General features: G+C 32.6%; 2 long non-coding RNA genes across 2 annotated transcripts; one reads left to right on the top strand and one right to left on the bottom strand.

Moving 5' to 3' along the window:
* Nucleotides 1-4,646: 4,646 nt before the first annotated feature.
* Nucleotides 4,647-7,976, top strand: LOC113731621 (uncharacterized). Its single transcript, XR_011840253.1, has 3 exons — nucleotides 4,647-4,967; nucleotides 5,382-7,119; nucleotides 7,609-7,976. It is a non-coding gene; the product is annotated as an uncharacterized lncRNA (long non-coding RNA).
* A 5,926-nt stretch (nucleotides 7,977-13,902) lies between these two features.
* Nucleotides 13,903-14,826, bottom strand: LOC140037202 (uncharacterized). Its single transcript, XR_011841129.1, has 2 exons — nucleotides 14,623-14,826; nucleotides 13,903-14,431 (listed from the first exon to the last, which is right to left on the bottom strand). It is a non-coding gene; the product is annotated as an uncharacterized lncRNA (long non-coding RNA).
* Between the last annotated feature and the right edge of the window lie 3,403 nt (nucleotides 14,827-18,229).

Below are 18,229 nucleotides of genomic sequence, written 5' to 3'. Positions count from 1 at the left end.
TTGAATACCTGATTTTTATTTTGCTGGTGCATTTTTTTTCGGTTTAAATGTTTAAATGTTTGTAGGACCTCAAAATATTTATAATTATAAGAACAAAGCTCTCAAATCAATTTACAAGCAAAATAATCACGAAATAAAAGCTTTCTTATATTTTTGTAAAAGAACGACTGCAGAAATAAGACGAAATACAAGTCGAGGCCACAAATGATAAATGGTAAATGACGCAAATTAAAGCTAGGTGATAATTCTCTAATACGAGAAATATCGATATAAGGTCTTTATATAGTAATTGGACTGTAAAGTAACTAACAAATCATATATGGACTTATTTACTAGTTTCCTAAACAAAACAAACTAAATAATAAAAGGACTTAGTTTAAATATCCTACATTGCCTCTTTAAACCAATATTTTTAATTGCACCATACCAAGCATCTTCTTCAACTTGAGAAACAGCTCCATGTTCCATGTTCAACTTAATCTTTGTTCTTGCAATATTCAATGGTAATCTCTTGATCTTGAGCTAGTTCACTAATTAAATAAAACTTGATGTCAATGTGCTTGTTTCTTCCATGAAATACTGGATTCTTTGACAATTCAATAAAAGATTTGCTATCGCAATAGATTTTGGTAGGATTGATTTGCTTGTGTCATAGAAATTCAAGCATTCTTCCTAACCATAATGCTTGAGCAGCACTATATGTACATGCCATATACTCTGCCTCGACTATGGATAATGTTACTACTTGTTATTCTTAGAGGATCAAGAAAATAGTTAATTAGTTACTCGCATGCCATTTCAAAGACACTAATTAGTTAATTAGCACTGTATGCTAATGCCATTTCAAAGAGACTAATTCACAGCAAGCAACAAAAAAAAAAAAAAATGACGCAAGCGAATGAAACTTTGAGGCTACTAGTAGAAGAATGGGAGAAGAAGAATGAAAATCTGAAGAAATTGTCTGAAGAAACAAAATTGTGGAATGTAAATTAAAAAAAGCTGAATGGAAGTAGGAAAAAAAAAATTAATAAGATGATGTTGTTCAATGTTATGATGATAACAGTGATTGTATGTACGTCCCTTAACAACAGTGGAAGTTGTTATTTGTTACCTTTATGCTGTTGTAAAAACATGTAAAAAACACAACAAATTTTAAGGCACAAGACATATAAAAAACACAACAAATTTTAATGAACAAATTTCTATAAGAAAAAATTTTTGTTTTGCGTTTACTTCTTGTTATGTTAGTATTTACATCTCTTGTTTTTTTTTCAACAGCCTGAATCAGACTTTTGTTGTTTTATAAACCTAATCCCAGAATTAACCTCAAAAGCCGGCAACTCTTGAGGCAATCCCAGGGACTTATATCCCAACCCAAACCCAACCCCAACCCCGATGTGGGACAAATGTACCTATAGGGGGGACCTGCTGCTAAGTGGGATACTACCACCCAATACCCTTTCAACTCTGAGGCAATTTACATCTCTTGTTTTAGTGTTTACATTTATTGTAACTGTGACTACACTGTACCTTGAAGTTTTTTTTTTCCACAAACGTTAACAGTTATATATATTTGATAAACCCTTGATAAATACAAGAATTAATTACAAAAAGGGGGCAACTACCTCATTTGCTTCCTCACTAAATCCATCAGCCAAACTGGGAAATTTTGTTCCCATTCAATTTTGGAAATTTTGTTCCCATTCAATATCATTCACTAGCTGAACAGCAAACTGAGCTAGAGCATGGCTAATTTCATTTTCTGATCTAGATATGCACACAAACCTACAGCTTACAAAATGTGAAGTCAAATCCTGCACATCTTCCAGAATAGTTGCAATGGTACTATCATACTCATGGCCACTATGTATCTGGTCAATAACTGATTTGCTATCCGAATGGATTGTAATTTTAGTCCATCTAACTGTTCAGCCATCAGCATTGCATTCCTAGTTGCTAAAGCTTCTTCTTTACTTGGTTCCCCTTATATTGATTGACTATTGCCTTCGCTTTCATGATCATTCCGTTCCACTTCCTTGCAACAATGCCTTGACCCATGATCATTCCGTTACACTGTACCTTGAAGTTGCCATTGGTAATTGTAGAGGCCCATGATCCGGAGTCTTCCGTCCATCAACTATTGGATCCATCACAAGAGAATGCCTTTCGGATCAAGATTCTCTACAATTGTCAGCGGCAATTATATAATACAGTGTAAATACTACCAGAGCAAAGGCGGAAACTAAAACAATAAATGTAAACGCCAACACAAGAACGTGTAAATAACACAGCACATTTTTCATATTAAAATTTGTGCTAAAAAATTATTGTGTTAGTATCTAAATTTATTACTCCCTCCATTCCTATTTAAATGACCACAACCAAGTGTTTCCTTTTATCTATCCTTTTATTATATTAAGAAATCATTTATGAACTTTTTTCCAAATTTACCTTGATTAATATTCTCAACTTTCTTGAGTTGGGAATATAAGAAATCAAACGCAGTGTTTGTAACATTAAACATAAAAGTAGTTAAAAATATGAAAGATAAAAGGTAGTTTTGGAAAGCCAGGTAAAATTTTTATTAAATTTTAGGAACTAATTAATTTTCTGAATTTAAGGGGTTCGGCTATTCAAGTCATTTAAATAGGAATGGATTGAGGCTAACTAACTAACTAACTCAAATGTACACCAAATTATAGTGATAGTACTTCGGTATCAATAAAAACTAGAGGTAATAGTGGTAGTTCTACAGTTTTATTGGCAAAAAAATTAAAATAAAAAGAAGCACTTCTCAACCATCAAATACTTGCAAAGCAATAAAGTAGTAGTAGTAGTAGTGTTTTGCATGGCAGAAACTGAAAGATTACCTCCAAGACAACTAACGTGTGAAAGAAGAAAATGCAAGAATGGAGTCCAGCAGCCATGTCTGCTTTTCTGTTAAAACTTCCTTTGCTTTCTCTGTTGTACTCGTGGAAATGAAATTAATGAAAAGGAAGCGGTACTGCACTGCTAAGTTTTTTCTCACTTTTGACCATTACTTATAAATAAGAAAAATCTTGAAGTTCGTTTAATACTAGTACATCTTCTGCATGCTGACCAATTAAGCCAAATTGTAAGCTTTAAATTAGTGGGGAAATGGCATGAGCCACATGGCTACTACTAGCTCAAGGCAAACAAGTCGCTGACTGACTCATCGGAAGCTTATTTTGCAATTCTTTCACTCCACTGACCTACCACTTATAAGCCCCAAATCCGGGAGGAAATGTAGTAGAAAGACGTTAACTAATTTTGACACTTGAGAGTGAAATGAGAAATTTTTTTTTCCCAGGTAAGTCGGGAGAAACTTATCGGCCAATCGAATAAAAGTTCACCTATAAAATAAAGAGTGACTTAAAAGACATTCTATATCTAAATAATAGATACAAGCACGGCCCCCGCGTAAATGGTCCAGCGGTAGCCTCCTCCCACAGGGACCGAGAGGTCCCGAGTTCGAGTCTCAACTCCGCTGGATTCCTCCGCGCACTTAACGTGCTAGGGTTGGGTTGGGACGCCGGGCTCGGGCCGCAGGGGATTAGTCGGACCCCGTAAGAATTGATCCGGACACCCATGTGTCGAAAAAAAAAAAAAAAGATACAAGCACGGGATGATCTATCTTATCTTTTCTTTTAGTTTAAGTGCATCGAATGAGTTGAGTTGTATGTTGGATATTGTAAATAAATCTATCTCCGCAATTGTGTCCCTTTCTATGAGCAGGAAACCTGTCTTACCGCTAGCGGATCAGAATTAAATGTTTTCCTTGTTGGTTTTCTTGAATTAAGGTCTCTTTCGGGGCAAAAGACCAGGGGAACTCTCGTAATAGCAACCCGTAGCTCAGCTCATTCATGATTCAGCCAATGCAATTGTTGAATACCTGATTGATAAAAAAAAAAATTTTTTGGGTTAGGTAACAACAAATCCAAGAAAGTGGACTTTTGGAAAGCATATAAAAGTTGAAGAGATCACACAAAGTATAAAAAAAAAAAAAAAAGGAGGACACTCTGTCTGGGTTGGAATGCACCTGTAGCGAATTTAGCATTTAGCAGAGCATGCATGAACCTGTCCTACAGCATACATTATTTTATTTTATTTGAAAAAAAACACACGCACACGCACGTACGCGCGGAAGTAGCAAATGAACGGGTAATGGAGTTGACCGTTATGGCAACACAGGGGTGTTAAAAGAAGGTGCAGAGAATGTTAAAAGTTTTTGACTTGGAGTCTTGTCTAAATGCGTGAGTTATTTGATTCGACAACTTATGCGAGTTTTGTCTTGACTTCTTACTATTATATATATATATATAAGGACAATGCTACAGTGCCTATAGTTATGGTAACGATATTAAGGAAACCTGCTATTACAGGTTTCTATTACCTTTAGTGACAGATCCAAATTTTTAGCGACTTTTTAAATATTATATTAAAATAATTAATATTAACTTTAGTAAGTTTTTAATTAAAACTAGTAAGTTTATGCCTGAAAGATAAGTTTTAGTCAAAATAGAAATTTACACTTTGAGTAATTTAATTTACTTATTATTTGACAAAATTTACTTATGGTTGAATCAAACTTACTAATACTAAAAGTAAAAAATGTTCATATTTAAGTAAAAAAGTTACCGGTTTCTGAAAACGATTTTGGGTTCTGAAACACTTCCGGGTATCATCTCTTTAAAGTCATCTGCCTTCTTATTACTTAGTTCTCAGTTCCAACGATACAATTGAATTCCCAGGCAAAGGATTCCACTTTAGTCCACACTTTCTCTTGGTTTCAATTGCATAAATTTTCTCACTTCCAAATTTTCATCTTCAGTTCCCACTTTCCCTCTATCCTTTCTCATCGATCGGTTGTTTTTGGGTGCTGCCATATGCGGATACAATAAAAGGGTTAGCGACGGTGGTAGCCAATCAAAGAGAGCAGTGCCGAGGTTAGTCCATCATGTCCACTTGAAATCGTTTGATTATATTGCTGTAATTTATTTATATTTCATTTGTTTTGTTTGTCAAGATTTTCTTACGAAATCAAGGCTGAGTATTTGAAGATTTTATTGCAATTTTGGGGCTGAAAATGTCCACTGAAACATCTAGGAAATGGTTGTAGTTTTGATTGTCTACGGGTAAAATATGGTTAATAGCCATATGAAACATCTAGGAAAGGACTTGAGACTAGGCGTTTAAGTTAAATGTGATTAATTTGTGAATGCATATAAGATGTTTGGTGAAATGTCAAAGAGAAATTTCTGTGTTATGATTGCTACTCGGTGCGAAGGCATTTTTTCTGTGTTATGATTGCTACTCGGTGCGAAAGGACTGAGAAGTGTAAGAATTTTTTCTGCCTGCAGTTCCACACTATTCTGGTCCATTGCCGCTGCAAGACCCCTGTTTGATGGTATAAATGATTACTCATTTTAGAAAGAAAGAAAGAAAGTAATTGTAATACTATAGCATGAATTTGAAATCTGCTCAGGAATGAAACAATAATATTATCACCATCAGATCAAGTGCCTGACCAATTGATGAAAGTTATTTGTCCACCAAATACTTTGTAACATGCTAACATTTATGTGCACATTAACATAAAGTACATGCCTATTAGCTCATGAGTGTGTGTACATGAACAAAAATCAAATGCCAAGTTTTTATTTCCCCCCTTTATTTATCTGCACATGCACCTTTTGGTTATCCATCGATCTGGTATAGATATTCCCCAGTTCCTTATAAAAGTCATGGTTCATGTCCCTAATCAACTTCTTAAACAGAGGAAGATTATAATGTCAAAGATAAAACTACTGATGACAAAGCAATGCAATGAATACTTTTCCACTAGCTCATGGATTCCGGATATAATTGTTAGCATAGCTAAAGCAAGTGACTTCAAGGCTCTAGGGAAAGTGGTGCAGGAGATACGAATAAGTACCACAACAAAAACTAAACTAATTCTTGTTTCAAATGACCACTATTGCCTATGTTTTAATAATGCATTAATTTAAGATTAAAGAAAGGTTACATGATTAATGGCTATCTTTTCCAGCATTAGTAATCCAATAAACTAATCCAGACCACTCTCCCTCCAATAAAAGCTTTCAGATAGTCAAAACAGAAAAGTTCCAATTAAATATCCTTTTTCAAATCTTTACTGATGCTCATAAGTAGGATCTTTGATTTTTTTTTTTGAGCCAAATTATCCTCCAATATAACAGCATTCTCGGCTACAGGGCTAAAAGGCAGTAAATTTCATTTTAATCGTAACTTCCTGCAATTGGAGTTACAGCTTTGGCGGTCAGATTTTACATACAATTATTTCTGACCAAAATTTATGTATTTCATGCATGTTGAAAAGATCCCTTTTGTATTAGTGATGATTTATTGTTGTTTTGAAAATTCTATTCAACAATTAACCGCATAATTTTGCTACACAAAATATACTACAATACTCTAAACTCCTGCAAAAGGGCCCGCATACAACAGTTTAGTTGAACGATTTTAGCTGACATGAAAGTGAAATAATAAAGAAAGATCAAGAAAATTAAATACAGACCTGTGAATCTCTGTCTTCAGTTTCCAATTACCTGCTGCTTGTTGCTCTGTGCTTGATGGAATGATTCAGAGACTAAAAGAGCGCTTCTATGAAGAAAAAGTTTTTTTTTTTTTGGGCAAGGAATATTCCAATATAATCAGATTTAACTAAATGCCTTAATAGACAAGAATGTGATTGCTAGAGTTGTTACTTTAATAAAGGAAAAGAGCAGAGAAGGAAAAAAGGACTTGACAGTGCAGGCTATACGATCCTCCCCAAGGGAACCCAAGCCCCTTTAAATTCAAGAAAGGAAGATTATGAAATTGGGACAAAGTGTAATTCCTCAGCTGAAGCTAACTCAGGGGTCCCCTGTCCGCCCTTTTTCTTTTTGAAATGGTCCCTTGATCAACAGGTTTGGCGGCAGGACAGCTAATGGTCAGAAGAGTTTTGGGAAAATTTTGGACATCGGAACCGTATTATATTACATGGGATTGAATCTCCCCCTTCTTCTTGGTTCAAGGGAAACTGAAACAAAATAGGAAACAGTGTTGCAAGATATCTAGGTAAAAGTATTCATTTCTCTTTTGTTGATAATATTGATCATCTACTTCAAACTGTTTGTTCTTACTCCTAAAGCTAGTATTGTTGGTTTACTGGGCACAGAAGGTTTGGACTCTCTAGGATTCTTGGGGTTCTGCTTTTGTATGGCGGCCATATGCTTTGTTTTTTATTTTATTACTTATTAAATCTCATATCATTCTTAGATATTTGAGAATATTATTAGATAAATTTAATATTGTCTTGATGATTGGAGAAGGGTGGTTTGGTTTCTCTGAGTTGTTGTTGTGGCTTTCAGCCTTATTCTGGTTTTTTATACTTATATTCTCAAAATTGGTACAGGTGGTTTACTATAGAAATGTTCCTCGCATGGCTTGTTCTGCTGCTAAAGCTTAGGGACTTGAAGCACGCATACGTTTTACTGTTATTATTGTCATCATTTGGTTATTTCCGCTTCCAAATATGCTAAAACTAAAAGTCATGTTCTTTTTCAGGACTGGATATCTCAACGGGATGGAATAAGTGAAAGGAAGCAGGAAAGATTAGCATTAATCATGGAATTCCATATGGATGGTTCTAGTTAAACATGGGGTGCATCGGACACAGTCTCGCTTTTGGTCTTAGTTGTTATAGCCTTATAGGTGTTTTCTGATTGCGCTACTACTCTTGTAGTTGTGACCCTCTCACATTTTGTTCAGCTTAGTCAGGGACTATTATGCAGTAGTTGTTCTAATGCTTAACCATGAAAAACCTCAGTGGTTTTATATAAGCAGCTACTTACTACATGCTACATTTTGCTGTAAAGTACTAAAGGGATTTGCCCTTACCACATTAATAGCGGTGTAACATCCATTCTGTCGTAGGAGCACATACTCTTATTTATTTCTGCGAGCATTAGAAGTTCCTTTTTATCCATTCGTTTCGGTGCGACCAAAAATAAAGTGTGTTGCTTTCCTATATAGACTGACGGCACTTTTATGAGAGAGCATCGGCCTTTGTGAAGTTAAGTGCTGTGATTTCCTCAGTAACCGATTAGCAGAAGTCCAAACAAATAGTATCTTCCCACGTCCTCTACGAATAAACAAGTAATCCACCTTTCTATTTAATGACAATCTGCCATTAGGAATAATGGGACAAACTAGTTTCGACTTTCTTTGTCCATTTATCGTAACCGAGGAAACAATAATTGTGGGGGTCTCATAAATACCTTCAATGAATCCGTAAAAAGGCTACCAGCTTTAGGTACTATGAATTCTTTGGCATAAAGAAATTCAAGCGTTACTAGTGCATCGACCTTTCCTACTCTAACTAAAATTAATGGCTAATAAAAGTCACCTTTGTACTTATCTCTTGAATTCTTAACTGTTTCAAAATTTAATAAAGAATTCTATCACAACCACAACACTTTTGAATTCAAAACTACAAAAAGGCCTATCTTTTTTTTTTTAAATTTTGGGTTAAAGTTAGCAAAAGTTCTACTTATTTTCACCTTTCTTGTAAAAAATATTTTTTGTTGCAATTTCAAATTTTAGTTATTCATTCGACACTAGTACGGGCATAGATACGGATTAAGCAACCAGTTTGAGGAATAATATTTTTTATTATAAAATTAATTTGAATTGAATTAATAATTTGATATTTTCACAATAAAGTGTAAATTTTTTGTCATTTTTCAAAAAAAATTAAGAAATCTATATTTTAGCAATTGTTGTCCTTAAAATTGTCTTAATTGAAGTTCGTTAAGAATAATTGAAGTTCCGATATCAATACTCTATTCAAATGTAAATATTCAACCTAAGTAACAAAATAAATGATAGCTTAACAAACGAAATATGCGTTCAATTGATCGTGTTCGAACTACATATTCTGTTAATGGTTAGTATATATGAAATTGTACTTTCCATTTGTAGAAAATTAATATGCATTTTATATCTACTAACGAATAAATTACCTATGTTTTGAACAAATCAAACCTAAACTTATGGTGTGATATGTATATAGTTGCTCACATTTATACTTATGCCATCATCCTTTCTTCCACTTGCTTTTTAGTAGTGCAAATTTCTTTTGATTATATTTAGGGGTGGTAATTTTCGATACGACCTGAAAATACAATATGAACCTAACACGAAATTAATTGATTCGGATTGAGGTTTCGTGGGTTCGGGTCAGAATCGAGTCGAATCCGACAAACTCGAAAAGAAAATGGGTCGAATTCGGGTCAAACCGTGGGTGACCCGATACGACCCGATCACCTGTTTATGAATTAAAAATTATTTTACCTAACTAAACTAAGTTATTCTTTTTTTTCAAAGGCATTCATCACTTAACCCTAAATGAATTTATTTAACTTATTTGAAGTTGAAATTATTATATTTGGACAAATAATGTATTATATTATTTTTTACTTTTATATTGCTTTTATTTATTTTGTATTTGGTTCGGAATAAAACACTTTTACGGTGTTTTTAATTTATTTTAGATTAGGTTTGGGATTATTTATTTAATTTTTATTACTTGATTATGTAATTAGTCTTGTGCGAATTAGAAATTACAGTGGTAAATTAATAAATTAAAATTACGTTTTGGGTCATTCGGGTCGTCCCGCCAACCCGACAACCTGAAATTTTCAGATTCGGGTCAGATATCCTGACCCGTTTCGGGTTGGCCGGTCAAGTTCGCGTCAGACAGTTTTCTATTATACCTGGGTCTCAACTCGACCCGCCACTCCGATTTGGACCCGGTTGCCACCCCTAATTATATTGGTAAAAAAATAACATATTTTACAAATTATTCCAATTTATTTAGAAAATGTTACTAATTCCATTAGAAGCATTGAAATGTAATCATGGTTTATTAATTTTTTACTAAATATAAATACTACATACAAAAGGAAAATATATTTGACTTTGTTTTACTTTGATTAGAAAAACCTGTGGTAGAAATAACGAAATAGTAACAGGGGTGCAAATTTCAAATCAACAACCAACGTACACTTAATTACGATAATTTTGTAGTTGACCAAACTAATATATGCCATAAAGTAGTAAGATTTGATCATTTATAAATTGGCAATTTTAGCAATTTTTTTAACAATTTATATACCATTCACCTATAAAAATTATGATTATTATAAAATGCTATTTTATAATAATTTACATACTATTTGCCAATTAAAAGTAAGTTTCATAAAAAATGCATATAAATCCATACTTTAAATGATACAAAATATATTTGAATCTCACGAAACTTAATATGTGGGTAAATTTATTATAGTTTTCAAAGATTATGCCACATTAGTACAAATTTAACTGTTATACTTGTGACCTAGAAAATAAATTTATTAGAACACATAACCTTGATGAATGATACATACAATCATATATTATACATTTACGTTACCAGCAATTACTAACTATAATATTAAGTTTCAATCATTTTACTTAAAAAATCTTAGCATTATTTTAAATAAACTTCCTAATACTTGTTTCATATAAGTTTCTTTAAGTAAAATTGTAAATTTATGCCACAAACTAGTAAGTCTTGATGGTTAACCAAATTTACTATTCTATCAATAGGATTTACTTTTAATCCGTGAAAACTTACTATTACTTGAACTAAACTTACTCTCCAAAAAGTAAGTTTCGAATATAGAGTAGTAATATATTTTTTAAAAAACGTAACTTTCATTTTTATTTCAATTTACTTTTTAAGACATAAATAGGATAACACTTAGATGACCTTTTTCGATTTATTTTTTATTTGCTTTTAGCGACCATTTAATTATTTGATAGGTCTATCCACCTAATTAGGATAACACTTAAAAATAAGAAAGTAAGTTTTCTATCTAAAATAATAAGTTAACAGTAATAAATTAGTAACTTTTATACTTCAAAAGGTAAGTTGGAATAAATATTAAACTTACTTTTTAAATAAATAAATTACTACTTTATATCCCAAACTTACTTTTTAGAGAGTAAGTGTAATTCAAGTAATAGTAAGTTTTTATACATAAATAGTAACTCTTACTAATAACATGGTAAATTGATTAATAATCAAAACTTACTGATTTATGGGACACATGTGCTATTTTATTTTAAAACATATTTCAAACTAGTATCAGGAAATTTATTTGAAATAACGATAAAATGTTTTATTAATCATTAATTCTTAGTACCTTAGTTAGTAAGTACTCATAAGATACCTGTATAATATATGATTATAGGTATAATTTAAAAAAAATTATTTGTATATTTTAAAATACTATGAAAAATAGTTTGAATTTTCACATATTCTTGTAAATATGTAATAAAATTTTGTTGTATTATAAGTTTTAAATCATTTTCAATTTTTGAAAAGTTTGAAAGTTTGGATAACTGTTACAACAAATCTTCCTAGTTATATATAGAATATTACTTGTTTATATATCAAAATTTTTATAATTTTACGCCTATGAATATAATAAGATGATAAAGTTTTAATAAGTTTACATCTGAGACACAATAAATAATAAGAGTAAAAGCCTAAACAAATGAGAAATAATATAATAATAAAAATGACAAAATGTATAACAATTAATATAAGAAAATCAGTATGCTCTGGATTTTTTTTCCTTGGGAGATTGTTCATAAGAATAGGATCCAATAATTATAAATGAAAATCACATGCATATATAATCTATTGTAGAATTTAAATTACATTTAGTTCACGTATAAAATGGTCCTAAAATAATTAGTACACTATGATACAATGTTATTTTAACAACAAAAATTTTTTTTACTAAAAGTCTGAAATATACTTGACATACGTATGAGGGATACTTTACCATTTTTAGTATCTGACATCTAATCATGAAAGTTAATTTGAGAAAAACTATTTTTGACAATAGAATTATTTTGAATTTAACCAACAAGTTGAGATTTTTTAAACAATAAAAGTGAAATATTTTGGGAACTTAGTTGTTTATTTTCCCATAATTAAAAATTTAAAATATGACAAATTATTCTTACATATTTTATAAGGTCATATGCAAAAAAAAAAAATTTTCATAGTATATTTAAAATGCTTCAAACATATAACATTTATAAATGATATGTACAATTGTAAGTTTCTTTAAGTAAAATAGTAAATTTATGCCACAAACTATTAAGTTTTGATGATTAACCAAATTTACTATTCTATCAGCAATATTTACTACTAATCTATAAAAACTTACTATTACTTGAACTAAACTTACTCTCCAAAAACTAAGTTTCAGATATAGAGTAGTATTTTACTTCAAAAAAAAAAAATAGTTCCATATTTATTCAAGTTTACTTTTTGAGACATAAAAGTTACTAATATATCGAGTTAACTTACTATTTTTTATGCAAAACTTACTAACCAAAATTTTAGGTACTATTTCATTTAGATGACCAGTACAACAGGTAATCAAATGGTCGCTAAAAGTATTTTTACCTATTATATCAGGTAAAAATAGTTTCGTTATCGTAACTGTCGTTACTTCAGACTTTTCCTATATATAAATGCATTGCGTGGTGAAGTACAATTAGTTGAGCTGCATGGACGTGGCATGGGCAAAGCCATTCCGGTAAGTGAAATTTTATGGTACTAATATAGAATTGGGAAGAATTCAAGAAGGCTAGAAATGTTGTCGTCTTGCCTTGGCTAGTCAAGGATGGCCGATGCATTTTTTGTCATCACAAGTAACCAGGCCACCTGCATTTGACTGAGCAACCGTGTTACGGCACCTGAACACCACCATATGGGTATGGGTATGGCATCTCCATCCATCTTTTCAGGGATAAAAAATGGGCTATTCTGATTACAGAAATAAACAGCAATACAGCCACAGCCTTATTATTATATATCATTGACATTTAGAACGTGTTAGACGCAGAGTCAATAATACCACAAATCAAGTCCATCTTGTTTTCCTTGATCTCTGGCCACTAACTAGATCATTAATTAATGTTAAGCCTCACAGCTATCATTGCTAGCTAATCTTCAAGTCATACAAAGACACATCACTGGGTACTGTACAATGCCCATTATTGAGGAAATTCCATTTCCCATTTACGCTATTGAGTTACCTGCTGCTCCTCCTGCCGACCTTCCCACTTGGGCTATCAAACAACAAACAACGAACAAAACCCAAACGAAAGCTCAATGACAGCTAATCTCTTTCCTCTTTTGGTCTTGCCGACAAAGACAGTTTTTTAAACAAATCAAACAAGCAATGAAAATGAAGAAGTTGAAGGAAGCTGTCAAGTTTGTTTTGGATTTTGGATTTGAAAAAATAAATTATGGGGCACCTGATAATCAAGAAATAACTACCAATTATGTATACAGGAAAAGATTAAGGTACCATTTTGAATTCAGAAATGAAGAATTTCCCCATCCCCGCCTGGCCCAAAAAAAAAAAAAAAACTGAATTTGGAAATGAAGAAGTATGAATATCACTACAGATGCATTTTAACGAAGAGCTTCTCTGTCTTTCTTTCTTGAACAGTGGAAGGTCTTTCCAGCTTATGTAGCATTTCATCCTGTTATCGGCTTTGTCCTCCAGGAATCAAAGTGGAACTGTTTTTTTTTTTTTTGAAGAGGTGACAAAAGAGCAACTAACTAATTCAGAGCTATTCTGATTTCCCTTCAGATTTTCATTCAAGATTGGGGGAGCGAACGTGTAGCCTGTTAGCTGTTTCTGGCTTTCTGTTCTCCCGATCTTTTATTGTCGTCTAGAAGTTGGACAAATTTCAGAAAGCTTGCTTTATTAGGCTCATGGTCTCGTGGGATTGGATCAAGGGCTTCTACAATCTATCAAATCTCAATTGTACAGTGCAATCTAAACAATAACACAATAGATACACACACTAATATAATCAATTTCATCCATCCTATTTCGAATTGAACTCATTCCCGCAATTAACTGCGCTGTACAATTAAACACGTGGTTGTCTGTGCCCCTTTCCCACGGCCACGGGATCCATTTATAGTTTTATGCCGGGGTGCTGCAACCTATGCTGTGATTCAGAATATTCCCTCGCTTTTTGACTTGCCACACACTGACGCTATGTGGAATAATAGGACGTGCAAATCGGAGAAATCAAACAGGTAAAAGCCCAGCCCCCCACGGTTTGCTCGGGCGGTCCTTGTAGCTCCATTGAGTGAGAAGGGCCTGGGTTCGATTCCGAGCTCGGGCAGCCGGGGTAAATTCCTGATGATTCGGTGGGGCCCGCTCTCTCAGGCGCAGTGGGATTAGTTGGGGTTAACGGCGGTGTCAGGTATCCAGTCCCAGACCGCTACCCCCAGATACCCCTGTGTTGACAAAAAAAAAAAAAAAAAAAAAAAAAAAAACAGGTAAAAGCCCAAAAACCTTTTCTTTTGGCCGTGCGTGGTGTATTACGTTTTCATATCCAGAAAGAGAGTCACTTTTACATGGTAACTTTGCAGACAAAAATAAAAAGATATCAGATTCAAAAAATAATGATTAGGCTAGAGAACGGTACGGATGGTTATATGGTGGAGACGGTGTGGATGCCTCCAGGAAGAGTAAAGCAATGGTTTGGAAGGATGTGGTGTGCCATGAGCCACCGCAGTAGCACTAATGGGGACGGCCAGCATGTGTTGTTTGGTTGCAGCCCATCGGTGTCGGTTTCCTACCGGTTTGACAGTGAGTGAAGTGCTATCCATGGGACCCGTGAATACTTAGTGATCGGTCGAGGCGGCAGCGGGTAATGAAAATAATTCTATATCACCGGGGACTGTTTTGCAAACTTAGAGTACAAATATCTTGAATAAAATAAGATGAATTGAAATGGTATTTTGTAAAGGCATGAGTATCTTGAATATATTTTTTCAATTGCCTGGAAGGGACAAAAGAAACATCCTGTTGTTTTTTCAATAATTTTTTTTATTTTTACTGTACCTCTCAGTAGAATTCAAATCCAGATCAAATTATAACCATCTATTAGAGACATAACACTGAACCAATCTTGTAAGATTTCCAAGAAATTTTTAGATTGCTTTGGGAAGAATTCTCTTTTAAATGTCCTCAGTATTGGCTATTTTAGACTAAGGTAAATTATATAAGTACAAACTACAACACACTTCCATATAATTAGTTATTTCATTTTTAAGATTCACGTTTTATGTCATCCATAATTATGTGAATACTATTTTGTACGATAGGCATTCAAAAATTATACATACAAATGAGATGCATTGACACCTATGATATATGTTATTAATGTTACATTCGTTGACCGATTTTAAACTTTTTGGGACTTGATTAAAGCAACATATTGCATCACTAAGTTCCTCAAAAAAGGTTCCCATTTATGAGGTTAACGGTACAACTTGGCAATTTTCCCATTTTTTTAATCAATAAGGTCATTTTTATGCAATGGTGTAACTGCATCGAGCAGATAGTCTTAACAATGTTTTAAAGCATTACTAATATCTTGTGCATTTTGCTCTCTGCCAAATTACCCAAAAAATTTTTTTTGCCTTTTTTCTACTTAGCAAGCGATCATTCATCTACTTTCCATTCAGTTTCTTTACCATTTAATTTTACTAGATTCACAGATTTTCTTACTTTTATTATACTTGTATAATATGTTTTCCATGAGCCAAATCCATTTAATTACATGATGTTCAAGATCTGTTCACATATTATATGAACATTATTCGATCTTGATTGAATATTAAATGACCTAAAAATGTTGCTTGAATTCGCTTCAATAATTTGTATATATGTTTGACTTCAAATTTGATGTCAATTTGTTAAATTAAATGAATCGAATTCAAGTTTCAGCTCTAACTCCAATTTCAATTTGAAAACTATTTAATTATGCATTTTAAAAATCATTCATGATTTAGAATAAATTTAATTATGCTTCTTTTTTTAACAAATTAATTAATAATCATTTCATGTATAATTACTTTTTCTTACGAAACAAGGCATATATATCCTATATTTAAAAATATACTCATATTGCTATTCATTTATTCTTTGTCATTATATATGTGCTCACGAACTATTCGAATAGTTTGTGAATAGGATCGTGCTCGTCTCGACTATTAAATGAACCTAATATCGTGTTCAAGTTTGATTTATTTATTATACAATCAATCTTTTTTTTCACTCAAATGAACCGAACTCGAACATGTTCGTGACACCTTAACTTGTACTATGGACGAAACTTACAGATGAATGGATGATTTGGATGGTACGCGAGATGGAGTGTAAGTAAAAGGTTCCAACTTCGAAACCTGCCACTTACACTAAAAAATTTGACAATACTTAACTCTTCTTTGCTTCCATCCTGTAACTTTTAATCACATCCTTCTTACGGGCCATAAATCCCACTTGAGTTAATCATTTATACTCTGCCAATTTCGATAATTATCTATTTTGATTGTATAACAACTAATTTGTTCTACTTGAGTTTTACTTATTGTTTCATCTAACTCTCTTCCAACTAATTTCATTTATAATTTGTCTCTTCTAATAACCTCTCTCACACCTAATGCATTTGAGTTATTCTTTTTATCCTTGCCTTCTAATTTTATTTATCCTTTTTCAATACACTTGCACTATCGTACATAGTAATTGGCGTGTACATTTATTAATTCACTTTTTGTATTGGTTAACTTATTAATTTCGTTACATAGTAATACATCACTAACGCACGAATGCACTATGCTACCTTTCCTTTTATTTCTACTCAAAATGAATACCGATGTCAATATAATCACACACATCATAAATTTAATTACCACTCCAGAGAATACATTTCATCTATTGTATGAATTTTAGTATTTAGCTGATATGATTGCATCACACTATTTTTGTATACATGACTTTTTAAAGACTACTATGGTACACAATACTTCAAATGCAATTATTTCTTCATACAACTATGAATACTTTAACAAAAGATTATTATACAATTATTTACACCTTGGATCAATTCATAATTAATCATTAAGCAAAAAAAAAGATTGCACTAGCTTAGATTGGAAACTTTTTCATGGTATTTTATTATAGATTTAGATTTATTAGCTAGAAAAAATATGTTGAAAAATTCATTTAGAGTTTATTAAATTTTCAAGTAATGGAATTATCATAATTTAATACTGGTTTTGGCCCATTTCTTTTTCACTTTTTGTTAATTAAAAAGAAAAAAATAGAAAACAAGATAAACAAAAATATTGAATTACATATAAAATTAACTCATAAAAAAAAGTACTAATTCGACATTTAGTTACAATAGAAACTAGAGACAATAGTGGCAGTTCTACAGTTTCATTGACGAAAAATTAACAAAAAGAAATAAGAAGGAAAAAGAATTAACAAATAATTTGGAAACTCATTGTAAATATATGTATACCAAATAAGATAATTTCGTTAAAATATTTAAGAGTTAAATTGTCTTTTTAAATCCCAAGGGAGGTATATGTAATTGTTTAATTTTTAAGGGAGAGGGAGTTCGGTGAAATTGTTAAAAATCTCGGGGGATGTTTCTGAAATTACCCCTTTTACTTGCCAGCCCTTTTTAGGGGCCACTTGCAATTTAGTGTTCAGTTGGTCTCCGTTCTTAAATTAATCATCTTTCCACGTTTAAAATGATGGACGTCCAACTGGAACATGACAGAGTTTTCGCCATCTGGTTTGACGTGGAGGTCGAACTGGAACATGTGCCGCCTGCAATGCAACAACACCGGCTCAGCAATTCTCCTTTCGGTTTCCATGCAGCGTTGATTTCCGTGGCTGGACAGGTGCTAATCGATGCTTCATCTGGCCAGCTTTTCTCTTGGTGGAGACTTACTGGTGACATTGGGAGTTTTGCACTTTCTTTCCTGGAGTGCGAGTCTCAATTCAGAAATTTGTAGCAAGTGTTGGAACTTACTATTTTCCCAGTCATTCCCTGGCAAATCTGTCTTGTTTATTGCATTTCATTCATTTCTGTACCGGGTTAGAAGAAGCTTGAACTTTGAATTGGTAAGGCATATATTGTGTGATTTTCAATATTGTAATGCAATAAGAAATTGCAGTGTGTTCAGTGGGAGGAGTTGGCTGGGATTTAGGGTACCGTTCAGCGTGGTCAACAA

Source organism: Coffea arabica, chromosome 2e (genome assembly GCF_036785885.1).
Source record: "Coffea arabica cultivar ET-39 chromosome 2e, Coffea Arabica ET-39 HiFi, whole genome shotgun sequence".
Lineage (NCBI taxonomy): Eukaryota > Viridiplantae > Streptophyta > Magnoliopsida > Gentianales > Rubiaceae > Coffea > Coffea arabica.
The sequence above is the reverse complement of the archived record's forward strand: the minus strand, read 5'-3'. Positions and strand labels throughout refer to the sequence as shown.